The 18,042-nt window shown below is 37.8% G+C and overlaps 1 protein-coding gene across 1 annotated transcript in view; it reads right to left on the bottom strand.

The window, feature by feature from the left end:
- LOC101740662 (protein N-terminal asparagine amidohydrolase) overlaps positions 1-18,042 on the bottom strand; it is a 123,459-nt gene that overhangs the window by 82,339 nt on the left and 23,078 nt on the right. Inside the window, exon 2 of the mRNA XM_004932860.5 lies at positions 16,835-16,869. The gene's annotated coding sequence lies outside the window, so the exon portion shown is untranslated. The remainder of the gene's footprint in view (positions 1-16,834; positions 16,870-18,042) is intronic.

Below are 18,042 nucleotides of genomic sequence, written 5' to 3'. Positions count from 1 at the left end.
AAAGAAAACATTACACACACTACATACCATGTATTTGACGCACACACGCATGCATACTATTTATTGTCAAACTTTTGTTCTTGACGTCTGTTGTCAAATTGAGAATAGATGAAATATTGTTTGTCTTTGTTAATATTTTTTATAGTGTAGTCTTGGCGAAACTTGTGATTACAGAAGTATAAAATACAATCATAATAGTGTACAAACTTACTTAATTCCAATTAATTATAGTCGAATTTTGACTACTGCGGGACCTCTCTAGTACTAGTAATTCAGGATACTCTTCAGTATTCGGGCGACTTGGACACAATTAAAATTACCTTTACGATTTAATCTTACATTCTTAATCGTCATTACTTATCTTGGTCACGATCGACTAAGGTATTATTTACGAATATTGTGCTAACTACAATCTATTTTGCTATAAAAAGCTTTTTCTAGACTGTTACTTCTCATTGCAAATAAAACGAACCAATAGTATCTTCGAATTTGGGAGTTTGTTTGACTTGGGTTTTCATCTTCCCGATAAGAGAATCCCAGGCGTTAAATATTAGATAAGAGGAACTCTTTTTTTTTATTGCTTAGATGGGTGGACGAGCTCACAACCCACCTGGTGTTAAGTGGTTACTGGAGCCCATAGACATCTCAGGTATAGTTACAACGGCTGCCCCAACCTTCAAGCCGAAACGCATTACTGCTTCATGGCATAAATAAGCAAGGCGGTGGTACCCATCAGCGCGGACTCACAAGAGGTCCTACCACCATTACAAAACTAATATAAGAACTAATATAATTATAATAAAAAAAACCAGACTAAGCCATAAAAGCAGTTTTAATTGAATTAATTCAACTCATTCTGATTGAACTCATTCTGATACAAAAGGTAATAATCTTGTCACATATTGTACTTCAATAAACGCTGTCAAATAATTTGTATTAAACGACGGAGATAGTGAAACTCGTTACAAACAGGACATACTCGAACGGTGATAACAAAAGATTTATAAATGACTCGTTATCAGCAACATAAATAAGGTGTTAGCATCAATCTGATTCTTGCTACTCGCACGTAAGGTTTGAATCTTGAGCTTTTTTTAAACGCCTCGTTTTAAATAGTTGGCACATAGTTTTGAAGTCGTCGTGGCCTAAAGGATAAGACGTCCGTTGCATTTGTATCTAGCGATGTAACGGTGTTCGAATCCCGCAGGCGGGTACCAATTTTTCTAATGAAATACGTACTTGACGAATGTTCACTATTGACTTCCACGGTGAAGGAATAACATCGTGTAATAAAAATCAAACCCGCAGAATTATAATTTGCGTAATCACTGTTGGTAGGACCTCTTGGGAGTCCGCACGGGTAGGTACCACCACCCCGCCTATTTCCGCCGTGAAGCAGTAATGCGTTTCGGTTCGAAGGGTGGAGTAGCCGTTGTAACTATACTGAGACCGTAGAACTTATATCTCAAGGTGGGTGGCGCATTTACGTTGTAGATGCCTATAGGCTCCAGTAACCACTTAACATCAGGTGGGCTGTGAGCTCGTCCAACCATCTAAGCAATAATAATAAAAACCATTAACGAATTAAATGCTATTTTCATTTCGAGTAACATTTCCCAGTAAGTTTACATATCTCTAATTAGAGATAATTAGAACTAGGTAATTACCTAGGGAAACTAAAACTAAATTGCGAAGTTTTCACATCAAAATCACTCACTTCAATGTAAGAAGAACATATAAAATTATAAACTGGCTAAATTATTATAAATTAATTTCAACTTTCGCTTGTGACGAGCCAATGATTCTCTCAGGCAAATTAAGACTAAAGTGGCGAGCAAGCCAACGTACATTCATCAATATTCACACTTCAAAGCCATATATATAGGCACAAACATTTCTTCACGTGTCCACATAAAACACAGTAGCCGCGATTTCATTCGCACATCGACGATAAATCGATGCGTTTATAGCTAAGCGTTATAACGACGTCTTAGTGCTGTATTTATAGAGTGCACTTTGCAACTTCAGTCGGATAACTGACTTGTTCTGATTTGTTTTAATGCAAGAAATCCGTATACTTTATGTTAGGGTCACAACACGCATTTGCGCCGTAAATATCCTAGTTAAGATTTTGATCATCATCATCATCATCATCATTTCAGCCTATCGCCGTCCACTGCTGAACATAGGCCTCTCCAATAGATTTCCAGTGCGACCGGTCCATTGCCACCTGCATCCAACGAGACCCAGCGCTTTTTACTAGGTCGTCGGTCCATCTAGTAGGTGGCCGTCCCACACTGCGCTTGCCAGTACGTGGTCGCCACTCCAGGATCTTTCTGCCCCATCGACCGTCCTCTCTTCGTGCTAAAAGATGAAACCAAAAACCCACTTCTTGATTTTGATCACGAACAAGTATTATGAGATGAAAAACAAAACTAAGTAAAAGTTCATCGTTATGTGTGTATGTATATCATATATAACAGTATCAACAATGCGATGTTTTTATTGGAACTCCAATTAAGTTTATCCCATTCAAACAGCTCAAAAAGTTTTTTTTTTTGTTATGTTATTGCTTCCAAAATTTAAAGTTTAAGTGGCTCTCTTGTTTAGTTGCAAAAATGTCGCTTAACCCAAATAACTTTTCACCTCTCAATACACTTAAAAATTAGGACTGTAAAACTAAACGCGTGTAAGATCAATATGGATAAACATTTATAAACTAGCTGACCCGACAGACTTCTTAGCGCCTCAGTCGATAAATAAAAGACCTAAACTTTTATATAAAATAAACTTAAAACAAACAAAAGGAATCCGTCCGACAGGGGACACATCAAAGGAAAACAAAATTGTTATTTTTATTTAAATAACAATTTTGTTTTCCTTTTCGAGAGTTTTCATATTTATCTACATTTTAAACCTTCAGTGGACTTCCACAAATAATTCAAGACCAAAATTAGCCAAATTGGTCCAGCCGTTCTCGAGTTTTAGCGAGACTAATGAACAGCAATTCATTTTTATATATTCTAAGAAGATAGATAGATAAAACATCATTACATCATTATTCCTATCAGACGAGATGGAAGACAAACTAAAGATATTTCCCCTCCTTAATCCGTGCGAAAGTTGTTGCCTGCCCTTAAACGTTTTGTTTACAAGTTATAAGCAGAGCCGGTGAGGTGTGGCGCTGGTGAGTGGATCCCGTCCCGACTGGATCGCAGACTGAACGATTTACGAGCAGATCCGATGGATATATGGTGTGTTTGGCTCGATCGGCTGTTTAGATTCGTGTAACGGTGTAGTGCGGATTTCTCATTCATAATTGATTATTTCAATTTATTTACGTACCATAGATCATTAATTAGTCTGATAGGTCTTGATATAGTCGTTATAATACTCATTCTAAAAATGAATATTTAAAAAAAATATCTAATATTAAAAAAAAAGAAAAAAGAATAAAGACATGCCCGCTGAGTCTCTTGCCAGTTCTTCTTAGGACGGGGGCTATTTTTTGTGAATTGGCGGTAGTTCTTTTTGACGTTCAACAAGTATGTACTTTCATTTATGTTGAATATTTTTTTTTTTTATTTGATTTGATTTGATCTTATCTGAGAGTCAACAACTATTGTTCAGTAGCTGCGGATTTAAAAGTATCACATTGTTGTTTGTTTTGCGACGTACAAATATTCGCAAAACTCCGAGTGGTTGGTTATACACGAGTCGACTATTATCAAAGCCGGCAATCTGACTTTTGGACAATGATTGGTAAATCAGAAAAACGAATTATTGACTTTGTATTCCATTGGCAGTCACAAAACTCTTCGGAACGACATCTTAGATAAATAACAGGTTAACTATTAACCTTTATTTAGTGCAGGTTTTGAACCGTATTCTTTGAAGGAGACGATTATATTCAAATCAATCTGTATTGACATATCAATTTTTTTTTTGTCCAAATGCACAGATTGCCACCTTTGATAATAGACGACTCACATATAACACTAACACGGTGGAGCATTAGTTAGCGCCTTCTGACAACTGGTCCAAGGGTCCGCTTACCACATCGGGCAAATGTTTGTGTTATAAACAGGTTTGTTTACTCTTCACCTGGATACTAAATATCTATTAGTATGTAAATCAGTCTCTGGTTTTTTTTTAATTGCTTTGACGGGTGGACGAGCTCACAGCCCACTTGGTATTAAGTGGTCACTGGAGCCATCTACAACGTAAATGCGCCACCCACCTTGAGATATTAGTTCTAAGGTCTCAATATAGTTACAACGGCTATCCCACCCTTCAAACCAAAACGCATTGCTGCTTCACGGCAGAAATAGGCGGGGTGGTGGTACCTACCCGTGCGGACTCACCAGAGGTCCTGCCAACAGTAATTACGCAAATTATAATTTTGGTTTTTAACGTATAACCTAACTGGTATCTCGTAAAAATTAAATCACATTCCTATTGCTTGCAGCACAGCTTTTATACTTATATTATTGCTTACACGTTTATAAATAGTTTTATTTTAATCAAATCCCAAAACGATCAAGTTTTTATCGTAATTGTTTGCAAGATACTTTCTAAGTTTGTTATCATATCCCTACTATATAATAAGTATTATGTTTACATGTTAAAAGATAAGTATAAAAGCAAAATGTCGTTACAGAACGGAATAGACTCTTCGGGGCGTTTTATTGCAGCGATATCTTGAAGTTAGTTATCGTTTTGAAGACCACAAGCAATGTAAATTCAATACGGAGCTACAATTTTACAAGAAGATAGACGTGAAATCAAATTTCAAGTTTTATATTTCTACACCATAACCTTGATTACCGTTCTTTAATTAGACAATATAACCAAATGCAGTATAATGTAACTAATAAATACAATGTAACTATACTGAGATCTTAGAACTTATATCTCGAGGTGGGTGGCTCATTTACGTGGTTAGATGTCTGTGAGCTCCAGTAACCAATTAATATCAGGTGGGCTGTGTGCTCGTTCACCAATCTAAGCAATAAAAAATAAAAAAGCACCTAGCTGTAATTGCCCTAGAAACATTTCTGAAACATTTGTTTCTTGGATCAAGATTCGCGTCTGTGAGCGCCTATTTTCCGCTCATAAGTGTATCTATCGGTCATGATAATTTCTTTTTATTACTTGCCGCCTGTGAGAATCAACGCATTACTTATCAGGCTACAGAGATGTCGAAGATTTAAGCCTATCCTTTCTCAATTCCAATCCCACTAACAATATAACTATCAACGTGAAAATGCATTTAATATTATGAAAGACGCGAACAAAACGCTCAGGGCATCCAATTTCACGGGCACTAAATAAAATTAGTATCTAGGCTCGGCTAGAGGAGCGCTTTAGAATAATACGCGCCAAACGAGATATGAACATACATGTGTCATGTGCATGTGCGGCGTGTTAATAAAACATTGCATATCGATTTCAACGCGGCATTAAAACGCAGTATTGAACCTTATAAACTCAATAAAGATATTTCAATGATAAACAAAACTTTTTAAATGTTTTCAAAAATAGCTGAACTTTTTTTTGTTACTTTAGAAATTGCATTCAAACCTATTGTAATTTTTTTTATTGCTTAGGTGGATGGAAGAGCTCACAGCCCACCTGGTGTTAAGTGGTTACTGGAGCCCACAGACATCTACAAGGTCACCTGGTGGTAGGACCTCTTGTGAGTCCGCACGGGTAGGTACCATCGCCCTGCCTATTTCTGCCGTGAAGCAGTAATGCGTTTCGGTTTGAAGGGCGGGGCAGCCGTTGTAACTATACTTGAGACCTTAGAAGTTATATCTCAAGGTGGGTGGCGCAATTACGTTGTAGATGTCTATGGGCTCTAGTAACCACTTAACACAAGGTGGGCTGTGAGCTCGTTCAACCATCTCGCAATAAAAAAAAAAGCGTGTGGCACTCGGGAACTGCCGCGGTAAAGATATTGCATAGCATTTTTTATCAACTTTATAATTAGACAATGATAATTTAATATAAAGAAAATAATAAAACAAGACCATGCTATATTAAACATTAATAAAAGCAAAACATTAACTGTCCCCTTCACACTCATAAGCTAGACCGCGCGAGAGAGAGATGGGTAGACTTTTCATGATGCGCATGCAGTACGACGTCACGCCGCGCGCTTATTCACAAACACTACATAAACGCAACGTGTGAATGTGTTGAACGCGAGCTACATGGTAGGCGGAGTGAGGGGTGTTAGGTTTTTTTCGTTACGGAATTTCAGGATTCGGTCGCCGCGCTCAAGGACCGCGATAAAAGCTATGCAATAGCTTAAAATGAAATAAAAAAAACTCCTCAAGGTCACCAGGATAGCTAGAGAAAAATGGTTTTAACGAGTTTCCGTAATTTCCGATCAATTAATCGTGCTCATAATATAATACCTATTATAGATAAATGAGAAAGTTTAAAACGATTCAAAACATTTTAAAGTCGTCGCGTGAAAGAGAAAGCACATTATTACTGTGGATTGAACTGCCGCCGCCGGCGCAACGTCGCGACGTGTTGAAGCAACGGGCAATCATCAAAGAATGGCACGGTTAGAATTCAGCTAACAACGCAATTACAATTCAATTAACTCGGTACCTACCTCTGAGAAGTCTGAGAACTCGTTGTGGCTGTTATTATTGAATATACACGGTTACGGGTCTACATTTTCTTAGCACTATATTTAGTTAAGTTTCAAAAGCGCATTTTACTAAACGGTTTTAATCTCCTACTAATTGTGGAATCCTTTTGATAATTTTTGGAGTATGTAATCCGAATGATTGAACAAAAATAGGCTGCATACTATCGAATGGAGCTCGTGTAATGAACTTGAAAGGTGGATAGGGTAATAAACTCATACGAGGGCGGCACTGAAAATTTCGGGAATTAACGAAGTGACACAACATTACTATTTAAAAATGTATTTATTGCTTTTCGAAGTATTCTCCGCGAAATTTGACACATTTTTCCATACGATGGAACCAATCATTGAAGCAACCATTCCATTCGGAAGTTGGGGTCTCCAAAATGGCCGTTTTGTAGGCGTCCACAGCTTCTTCAGGTGATGAAAATCTCTGTCCACACAATTTATTCTTTATTTTAGGGAAAGTATAGAAATCATTAGGGCTTAGGTCGGAGCTGTACGGCGGATGGTCTAATAATTCTATGTTTTCTTGCTCTAAAAACTCTTTTGTTCTGTGCGCGGTGTGAGAACTCGCATTGTCGTGATGGAGGATGATGCGGCGGTTGCAGTTCTCTTTACGGAGTTCAGAAACGACCTGTGGCAAACAAATGCTAGCATACCATTCTGCATTAACCGTTCTTTGTCCCTCAAGAGGAATAGTCGTAACATGGCCGGTTTTGGAAACAAACGTGGCCACCATTTTTTTTGCAACACTCCGTGAACGAACAATTTTTGTTGGCTTTAACTCATTTTCGAACACCCAAACTCGTGACTGGTTTTTTGTTTCGGGTTCGTACGCGTATATCCAGGATTCGTCACCTGATACAATGTTGTATACAGCATTTGAGGATCCTGCGTGGAATCTTTTGAGAGTTCTGACGCACCAAGTAACGCGAGCCGCTTTTTGCTCTTCACAGAGCGAATGCGGTATACATCGGGAAAATAACTTTTTTACACCTAATTGTTCATGCAAGATTATTTGTATTTGACTCATGTCAATGTCTAAAGTTTTACTTTTTTACACCTAATTGTTCATGCAAGATTATTTGTATTTGACTTATGCCAATGTCTAAAGTTGCCTGAATTTCGCGGTATGTCACATGTCGATCTTCCTCAATCAGCTTACGCACAGCATCAACGTTTTCTTGGGTGACTGCAGTTTTTGGACGACCTTGACGGGGATCATCACTGAGCTTGACACGTCCACGTTGAAACTCAGCAAACCAGCGATAAATTGTGGTTTTAGATGGGGCTTCATCACCAAATGCAGAAATCATCCGGTCAACACACTGTTTTTGTGTTAAACCACTTCGAAAGTCATAATAAATCATCGCTCTTGAATTTTCTCGAGTCAATTCCATTTTCTCAACGACTAAACAAGTTTGACAAAACCTCGTAACAAGACCGAGAATCTTTTTTTAAATAAATAAATGGTATTCGATTTTTAAAACCAAGGAGTTTGCAATTAAAAAGATTTTAATATGACAGGAACAGTGGAAATATTCCATTCCCGATACTTTTAGTGCAGCCTAGTAGAGTTTAAAGTTAATACTTTGTTTATTCGTCATTTAAGAATTGATTCTTAGGCAACATTCAAATGTGTTTATTAAAAAAATAACAAAAATCGAAACGCACGTTTGCATGGTAACAGATATATACAGTTTAGTGGTACTTTTATTTATTTTCCACTAGCTGACCCGGCAGACTTCGTAGTGCCTTAATCGATAAATAAAAGACCTAAACTTTTGTATAAAATAAACTTAACAAACAAAAGGACGGGAAACACATCGAAAGAAAAACAAAATTGTTATTTTTATTTTATTCCGAGTATTTTCATATTTATCTACCTATTAAACATTCTCTGGACTTCCACAAATAATTCAAGACCAAAATTAGCCAAATCGGTCCAGCCGTTCTCGAGTTTTAGCGAGACTAACGAACAGCAATTAATTTTTATATCCTTTAATAGATCTATTCACTGGTAGCCTAAGAGGCTATTCAAGGTACGCCCAGACGGGTAGGTGAGCTCACGGGCTCAACCTGAGAGAATTCGCTAACGCTACACTACTTCACTATTACCGGTAGTAGAACGTCTTGTGAGTCCGCACGAGTCGGTACCACCACCCTGCCTATTTCTGCCGTGAGGCAGTAATGCGTTACGTTGTAGATTTCTATGGACTCCGGTAACCGCTTAACACCAAGTGGGCCGGAGCTCGTCCATCCATATAAACAATAAAAAAAAAACACTAGCCCTAGCGGGGTATTCCGTAGGATAGCTCACTCTAACCGGCGCCATCTAGGCGGGCTCCGGATAGCCTGCCGACCGAGAGGGCTTGTGGTCGTGGCGCCGATAACCGCCAGTCCGGCGTCCCGAGGGGCAGGGTGATGGGAGAGATGTGCTCCGCACTAAACACTTTAATTTCCCCCCTTTGCCTTTTCATGAGTTCTGTCTCATGTGAGGTTTGGACGTTGGTTGTTGAGCGACAGGAGGTTTTAGTCGGTTCGACTCCGACATGCTCCGCCCGCCGTCCCCAGTGGAGGGCGGAAGTCCGGCGATTTCCTCCTGACCAAAAAAAAAAAAAAAAGCCCTAGCAGGAGCAATGCTTCGCAGAATCTACCACCGAATCGGTAGTGGTACCCCGTACTATTCTGATATCCTAATGATACCTACATACGGGTTATTTTTCAATGAAATTATTGAAATTATTATTATTACGCCGGTAAGAGTAACGTCATCTATCGCCGAATAGCCGAAACGAATTTCAAAGGATCTAGTAACATTTAGAAACACAACAAAGTTAAATCTAAGCTAATGCCACCGTACCAGTTTATTGATAAACAATTCTAAAGAAACAAAACAAGAGGAACACACTAATCGCGGAGACGACCGTAACGGAACACGAGCTAGTCTTCTCCACCTTCGCAGCTTCGGAGATAAGATATACCAAGTTCGCGCAACTATTCAGGGTCGTTACGAGACGTCGGCGCGAGATGATCGATAATAATGGTAATTTCGCTTTGAACACGTGTAGCCATCGGTCGTTGAATGCGGTCGAGATCTAACCCTATTAGAAGAACAGGGACTCGACAGATCCTGTTCGATTTCAACAATGTATTTAAAATTTCCTTTGCCTTAGTCTTACTGAATATCCGGTGGATATATGGTGACTATTTAGAATTTCAAGATTCTTTCAACAGAAGCAGTTTTAAAGATATCCTAAATAGCACAGACTAGATTACTGATAATTATATCCAAAACAAATCACGTATAGTGGACGTTGAAAATCATCTGACAAATTAAAATATATATTTCTGCAACCACTGATTGTTTGGTTATTCAATTATAAATCTAAGTTCATTTTATGTTAAATCTGAAACTAAAAAAATTGCGATTTTTCTTTAGAAAACCATAATCTAATTAGAGAATAAACCAATAATATCGAAGCAAGAAAATTGAGACATTATCGTTGAAGTCAGCAAAGCGTGTCGCATAGGAGAAGATGTGAAAGGGTTTTTAACAGCACAAGCCATATGTTCGAAGGGACATCCGACGTCGTAGAGTTTAATGGCAACACAATATCACAATACGAGCATAGATTTATGCCGGGCGCGTCGCGTTCCCGCACGCGGAAATCCCATAGTTATTTACCGGTTGCGAGTTAAGTGCGGCAGATTTATCGGTGCGCCCGCGCCGCGTACAGCGACGATCTCGTTTCCCTGCGCGTCCTGGCCGCGTCCACACAACCGCACCGTGATAAATACCGACCCGCTCTATGATAACACTATATCACCGGTTAAGGGAAATATAAGCCCGACTCAGCATAATTGCGGAGGGGCCGTGCGAATAAATGCGGTTAAGTGCTATTTCAGTCGCATCACTGCATCTCTAGTTTAGACGCCATGTATTCAATACCGTTTTATAGGCTACATATTACACGGTTTAAACTTAAAAATAATGATAAACAGAAACAAACAAATGACACCATTGTAGTAAACAGCGTTGTATTATTACGTGCCCGTGTGAAATTACAGTCGGGTCATTTGTCAAGAGCGGAGGAGGCGCTAGACTTTGTGCTCAGTGGTTATTAATTTCGTTAGCCCGTGCTTAATCAAAGGCAGACAGCGGCGGGTGTGAACCGCACGATGAACCTCTGTTATTAGTATCAATATTTACCAATATAAATAAAAGTTTTTGGAACGAAGTTCCTTATGGGACGATGCGGAGGGGTACCCTAACCGGGAAAAAACATCCGTAACGTAAGATTTTTTGTTTGTTTGATTCTGTACATAATTGGTACAACGATATCCATTTATCCAAAGATATTTGCATCTTATATAGGCTAATATGTTAGCAGAAGCCAATTCAGCAACTCATAATCTCACCTCATAGATCATGACAGAGGCGTCGAGACAGCTCGCCGAGGCTCAATTGTCGAGATTGGCATAATGACACACGCCGCGGGCCACCAACTAACTTATGACCATATTACCGTGACACCCTTGACGCATGTCCAATTATTACACACAATATGTTCGGCCGTGTAATATATGAACAAGGCGCCCGGCGTCCATTAATATGAGTGTATCGTATTTACGGCGTTAGTCGCTTCGTAGGGACGATATTATGTTGCTTTTAAATAAATCTTAGACACTCTAGTCGGGAAACAAATGGGCCCGCTATGAGAGAAACATTGCAAAAACTTTATAAAATATCGTTATACTCTTGAAATTGAACACTAAGCAATTGCGCGCTGACATTTTCCATGTAAAAAACCAAGCGAGCAACTACAAACATTCTTCGGTTCTGCGTAATGTTATTGATGTGTGGCAGAATATTAAGAGCTTTCGATAAATCAGCACAGAGATTGGCTATCTGGAGTAACCATCGCTAGCTTTCATTATACCGTTGGAAGGGTTCGCAGAAAACAATCATCGGACCCACATCCTTGGGATTTCCCAATCAGCTGAAACAAATGATGCACATTTATCTGTAGGAACCCAGGCAAGGTATCCAAAAGAAACGCCTCGGGTTCTAAGACGAAGAAAGAAAATTTGAATATTACAAACCGTTTATACAGACTTGTAAAAATAGTATAGGAATTTATATCGAGAGGACAAATTGATTGAGGCTATTTGATTTAAGCGACATTTATCTTTGTAATTAAAGTTGCGTTTTATTTGGTAATAGCATCAACAGTTCGATGTTTTTAATTTGATGATGAATTAAGTTTATCCATTAAAAAAAATATGTTATGATATTTTTTCTAAATTTTAAGCTATAGATCCTAGATAGATATCCTAGCTAGATAGGCTCTGCTGTAAAGTTTGGTCCTGTAAAATCAAATGGCCTTTCACCCTTCGATATGTTCATTGTACGTGGACATGAACATTTTAACTAATGCGAAATTTATTGAATCCACAATTACTGAAGTCAACAGACTCCATACAAACAGAAGATCCGTTTAGACATTTGAATCATCCGTTATAACTTTTTTTTTATTGCTAAGATGGGTGGACGAGCTCACAGCCCACCTGGTTGTTAAGTGGTTATTGGAGCCCATCGACATCTACAACATAAATGCGCCACCCACCTTGAGATATAAGTTCTAAGGCAGAAATATGCAGGGTGGTGGTACCTACCCGTGCGGACTCACAAGAGGTCCTATCACCAGTAATTACGCAAATTATGATTTTCCGGGCTTTCATTTTTATTACACAATGTTATTCCTTCACCGTAGAAGTCAATCGTGACGATTTGTCAAGTACGTATTTCATTAGAAAAATTGTTACCCGCCTGCGGGATTCGAACACCGTTGCATTGCTAGATACGAAAGAACCGAACGTCTTTTCCTTTAGGCCATGACGACTTCTTCTTTCGCTTCATTTGAGATTACGACCACGTATCTGAACGTTGGTCGTTTTCACTTTGAGATGTCCATGGGCTCCAGTAATCATTTAACACAAGACGAGCCGTGATCCCGTAAATCTATCGCATGTAATAAGAAAACAATTTCAACAAAACTGTTCCCACTATATACGTAAATAAGTCAGACAGAAACAGAGTTCTTCCTCTTGTTAATTACCAGAAACTTCCATTGTCCAGTTAACAAATTGGTTAAATCTCGTTTTCGATGCGGGCACGTTGACAAAATATAGTTGGCCAACGGACACTGGCACTGTAATCCAAAGACTCGGAACGTTCATTAATGAACATTAGTTAAACCGATTAGCCGGTCTGACCGCCCGGTCATTACCGGGTCTAATTAGTAAGCGACAACAAAAAAACGTGCCGTAATATTTTATCCTAATGATACCTACATACGGATTATTTTTCAATGAAATTCTTTTTAATCATATTACAATTCACACTTTTGTGATTATTTAAACTGACAGATTTCTATTTTTATTGAAAGCCTTATCTATACTCCTATATCTATACTAATATATAAATCTACAGTGGTTTTTACGGATATTTCGTTATAACTACTGAACCATGCATCCGATTGACTTTAAACTTGGTATCCGTGTAGAAAATACATGTACTTACTGGATAGGCTAATATTTATACGAGTGTTGGACTCCCTATACCAGTTGCGGGGGCGTTAATGATGAGAATCTTTGTGGGTGTGAGAAATAATAATGTTAATTTGAAATGCCCAGCGAAGCGGACGGTTACAGCTAGTAGCTTACTAAAAATACTCAAATGCTTTGGTCGAGGTTTCTTCACTTCTGAAAACATTATGTCGAGTCTAATATGTATTTGTAAAAACAGCTTGAGAAAAGGCGGGGGGGGGGGGGGGTTGTCGTAATCCTTTTGGTATGTCGACTTCTAAACAATATTTTTTATTTATTTATTATTTAAAGAAAACTAATTTTTAAAGTAATAACATAACACATACAAAAACCACTGAATTGGATATGTTTAACATCAAGTAATTAGTTTTAATTAAAAAAAGTACTAGTTTTTGTTTCTATTTTTCGTTCCTAAGAACCGTGTCTCTGGATACGCAGTAGGAGTCTTCTTCAGTTTTCGTACATAATTAAAATAATTATTATGGTTTATTTGTTTCACAGTGATTCGAGTGTGTGATTCGAAATAGAGGAATGATAAAAGAAGCATTATAATTTCCTTAAAGATTACTTAACCGTAAAGTCAATTTTAAATGTGTCTTCTGAAATCCATTATCTATGGAAAATCACAATTTTTTTACTTCCCAGTCTGGTTGACTACAGAAAGCTTAAAAAAATTAAAAACGCTATATCTTTCATGTTGTACCATCTGTTGTAAGAAACATTTCATGTGTTACACTTAGAAAGTTTACAAATCCCTTTAGATATTCAGGGCCTTCGACCGAAACTCAATCAATGTGGTTGAAATATTTAAGATTCCCGTATAAATAATTATCCATTCAAGAGCTTGGGAGAAGATTTTGATAACTAAGTTTCCCAGCCACTGCGTAAATAATCTAGTTCGAATCCCTCTGATAAGTCAGTCACGTTAAGGACTTCACGTTAAAGTCTTGAAACTTTTTATTTTATTTAATGGAACCAAAATCGTACTTTACTATCTGTAATTAGAATATTTCTGTGTGGTATTGCAATTTTCAGGTTTTTTAATTGCATAGATCCGTGAAAAAGCTCACACTATTATAATATGTGCCGTCGCACACACACATAAGGTCGAGTTTACAATAATGTAATCTAAAAGTTGTCCCACGCTCTTTCTGTAATGATGGTATCTACATTTTTGAGCTAATAATACGTCCTACAACCAATAATTACGCGAATTATATTTTACGCGGGTCCGATCCTTAATAGACGATGTTATTTCCTTCATCTTCGATGTCCTTCGTGAACACGTGTTCGAAAAGTATGTCAATCTTAGCTACCTACGAGGTTTGAACACTCTCATCATCGATATAGATGACTCTCATTGTCGAACCGCTTCACACGCGTGAACCGAACATCTTGTAAAAAGTCGGAAAAACATTGTGTTTTTTTCTCCAAATTCAATAACGGATTAAAGATATGAATTTCTAGAAATATTTTTTTCGTTGAGACAGTTAGTGGACATTATTAGAAGACATTGGTCTTTGAAGGAAATAATATATAACTATTTAGTTATAATTTATACATCATACAATGGCTTCGCTAATTTCTTAAACCATTAAACATTGCGTACGGGTTTATGAAAATAAATCGCTTGCTCACTTATACAGTTTACCTTTAACAATTACAGCCATATTAGCCTTGTAGGAACCTCACCAATTAACTTTATGTACTAACTATAATGCAAAGTCCCTAAAAAAGATCAGACTTTTGCAATAATAGGTCCGAAATATAATTATCACTCGTTATTATACATTACTAGTGGTCGCCCCTTTTATTTATAATCACATATTTCGCTAAGTATCTACAGTCGGCATCGCTGCGCCACTTTGAGAAGGCGGCACGACATGAGAACCCTCTTGTCGTGGCCGCTGGAAACTACATACCCGATCCTGTAGACCGAATGGTAAACCGTCGACGTCGCCCAAAGCACGTCATTACGGATCCTCCTGATCCATTAACGGTGCTTTTAGGCACCACAAGCATCGGTCACCGTTTAGACAATATTAACCTATTCTCAATTAGACCACATACTTTAAACGTTAACAAAAGTTTGACAATAAACAAAATAGTATGTATATATGCGCGCGTGTATGTGTGAGTGTGTGTGTGTGTGTGTGTGTGTCAAATATATGGTAGTGTGTGTAACGTTTTTTTATTGATTAATGTATTATATTTTTTATGCATAATTACAAAATAGCATTCTACACTCCTTCTCTATATTCTTTATATAGGTAAGTGTGGGAAATTTCATACTACTCCGTCCGCGCAATTTTCGTAAAAGTTCTTGCTTCACGTATATAACATTATGATGTTTCTAAATCTTCGAAGTACATTGCAAAATAAGCAAAACGTATCAGTTTAATCGTAAATGCAGATAGCCGTTTCGATAGAGAGGGTGTGTCCGAAGGGCGGAGACCAGCCGCGTACACCAGAAACGGGAAAAACAGAAATAAACAAAAACACGATATTAATACTCGGAATATGCGAAGGATATGTTTTTGCTGTTATTATTATTCCTTTAGTGTACATCCCTGACCCCTGGTGATAATTACGTTGCCAAAGATAGAATTAAAAGTACTGAATAATTCATGAAATTAGTAAGTCGTGATTTCGACACAGTATAGGTCGAAGCATCTTAATGACAAAAGTCTAACTCGACACAGTAAAGGTCCAAAGATCTTAATGACAAAAGTCTAACGGCTTTAATAATAGCAGATGACGTAAATTGAGTTATGCCACGATGATCTCGAGATAATGAAATGCCTGTCGCCTAAGTAATTTTCTACCCTAAAACTTTAGATCCTATCTAAATTACTGGTGTCGAATGAAACGTCATCTTGTTGGTTTGAAGCTGTTCTTTCGGTTTGGGGTATGGGGCCCTGATAGGTTATGTCTCAAGGTGGGTGGCGATATTCTGGTTTCCAATGTCTATGAGCTCCGGTGACCACTTAACACAAGGTGATACGTGAACTTGGCCACCCTACTAAGCCATAAAAAAATTTCAGAACTTCATAATAAATGTCATCTATGATTTTAAAGTTGTCGTGCATGAAACTTAAATACTTGTATTAACCGTTTTTTTCTTAAATGCGTGATCCACAGTTTTCTTTGTCAAACAAAATATATCTTACTAATAGCAATAGCTTAACGGGCGAACAATGAAAGCAAACATGGACATGTTCGCTTCGAAATTGAGTCCCGGCGAACAGCAAAAAATAGGTCGTCAATACTAGCGGATCGCATTATGCGGGCGTGCATCACGATCTGCGCAACCGCATAGGAAGGAATGTCTCGGCCGTACATACTGTTACGATTGTGAGAATTGTATTAAAGGCGGTATGATTTCTAAAGATCAAATCTTTAAAGGACATTCGCGGTTGAAATTTTTTTTTTATTTTTTTAGACATAGTCTGCCTCACTTTCGCATTACTCGATCCTGCATGACCAAACAAGTGCGTGATGGTAACGAAATCTACAAAAAATAAAAAATATGAGTAATCTACATCTACATACCTATACTGCATCACGTGGACTTGGATCTTTAAAATCTGCAACAAACATGAAAAAAACAACATAAACATTCAATTGGATTAAATCTAATATATAAAATTCTCGTGTCACAATGTTCGTTCCCATACTCCTCCGAAACCGCTTGACCGATTCTCATGAAATTTTTTATGCATATTCAGTAAGCCTGAGAATCGGCTACTATCTATTTTTCATACCCTTAAGTGATAAGGGTTGTCCACCCCTAAGATTTATTTTTAATTTTTTGGACAATTTTTTTTTTGTTATAATGAGACATTATGTGGTTGAATGAGGTATTGTTATTTTTATAGTCCTTCATCGTTCACAGCGCTACATGCCTCTTTCACTCATCTACCACATCCTTACACACTTACAATAAGTTAGTTTTTTTTTCTACACTAGAAATTCCCTAGAAATCTTATATATGGCAAAACAACGTTTGCCGGGTCAGCTAGTTAAATCATAAAATTATACCAGGTACAGGATTTCGTTTTTTTTTTCTTCGTATTTATGTGCCAAGTAGAAAAAAAAACAAATAACACAGGCCGAATCGATTATGGCGCCCGTCGTAGTTATACCAAGAAGCAATTTCCAAACTAATAACTATGCAAATATAGTCGAACAAGCCATTAAAACTATTACCACAGTTACAGGTTAGGTTAGTAGACAAATTTTACAACGCTATAACGAAACTTATGAGCCAATAAATATCGATGACAAATAAAATTAATCGATATTACGATATCGATTTAGTACCACTGCTTTACCATCATAAAATTAAAGCTTAAAACTAAAATTATAGAAAGTCTCTCACATAAAACTGCGACTTTTTGCTTTTACGAAGCTTCTTAAGAGAGCTTATTTACAAAGCTTCTTAAGATACAAAAAGAGTTTAAAATTTATTATTGCCAATAGAAGTTATTTTGATAAAATAAATTTTGATAAAATCTTTCCAGCTTTTTTTTTCCTACCTAAGCTGATAGCCTTGAGAGGCTATATCAGCGTCGCCTTAACTAGTAGGTGAGCTCACGGGGCTCAAACCTGATGACGTTGCTAACACGAACCCTAGCAAGAGCCGTGCTTCGCAGAATCTACCACCGGATCGGAAACGCGACCCACTGAGAAGATCCGGCGAGAAACTCAGTGGGCTGTGTCTGAGGGTTAATTTACTCGTCGAGCCCTTCGCAAGCGAC

Source organism: Bombyx mori, chromosome 11 (assembly GCF_030269925.1).
Source record: "Bombyx mori chromosome 11, ASM3026992v2".
In the NCBI taxonomy this organism is placed as follows: domain Eukaryota; kingdom Metazoa; phylum Arthropoda; class Insecta; order Lepidoptera; family Bombycidae; genus Bombyx; species Bombyx mori.
This window is presented reverse-complemented; position numbering and strand designations above follow the sequence as displayed.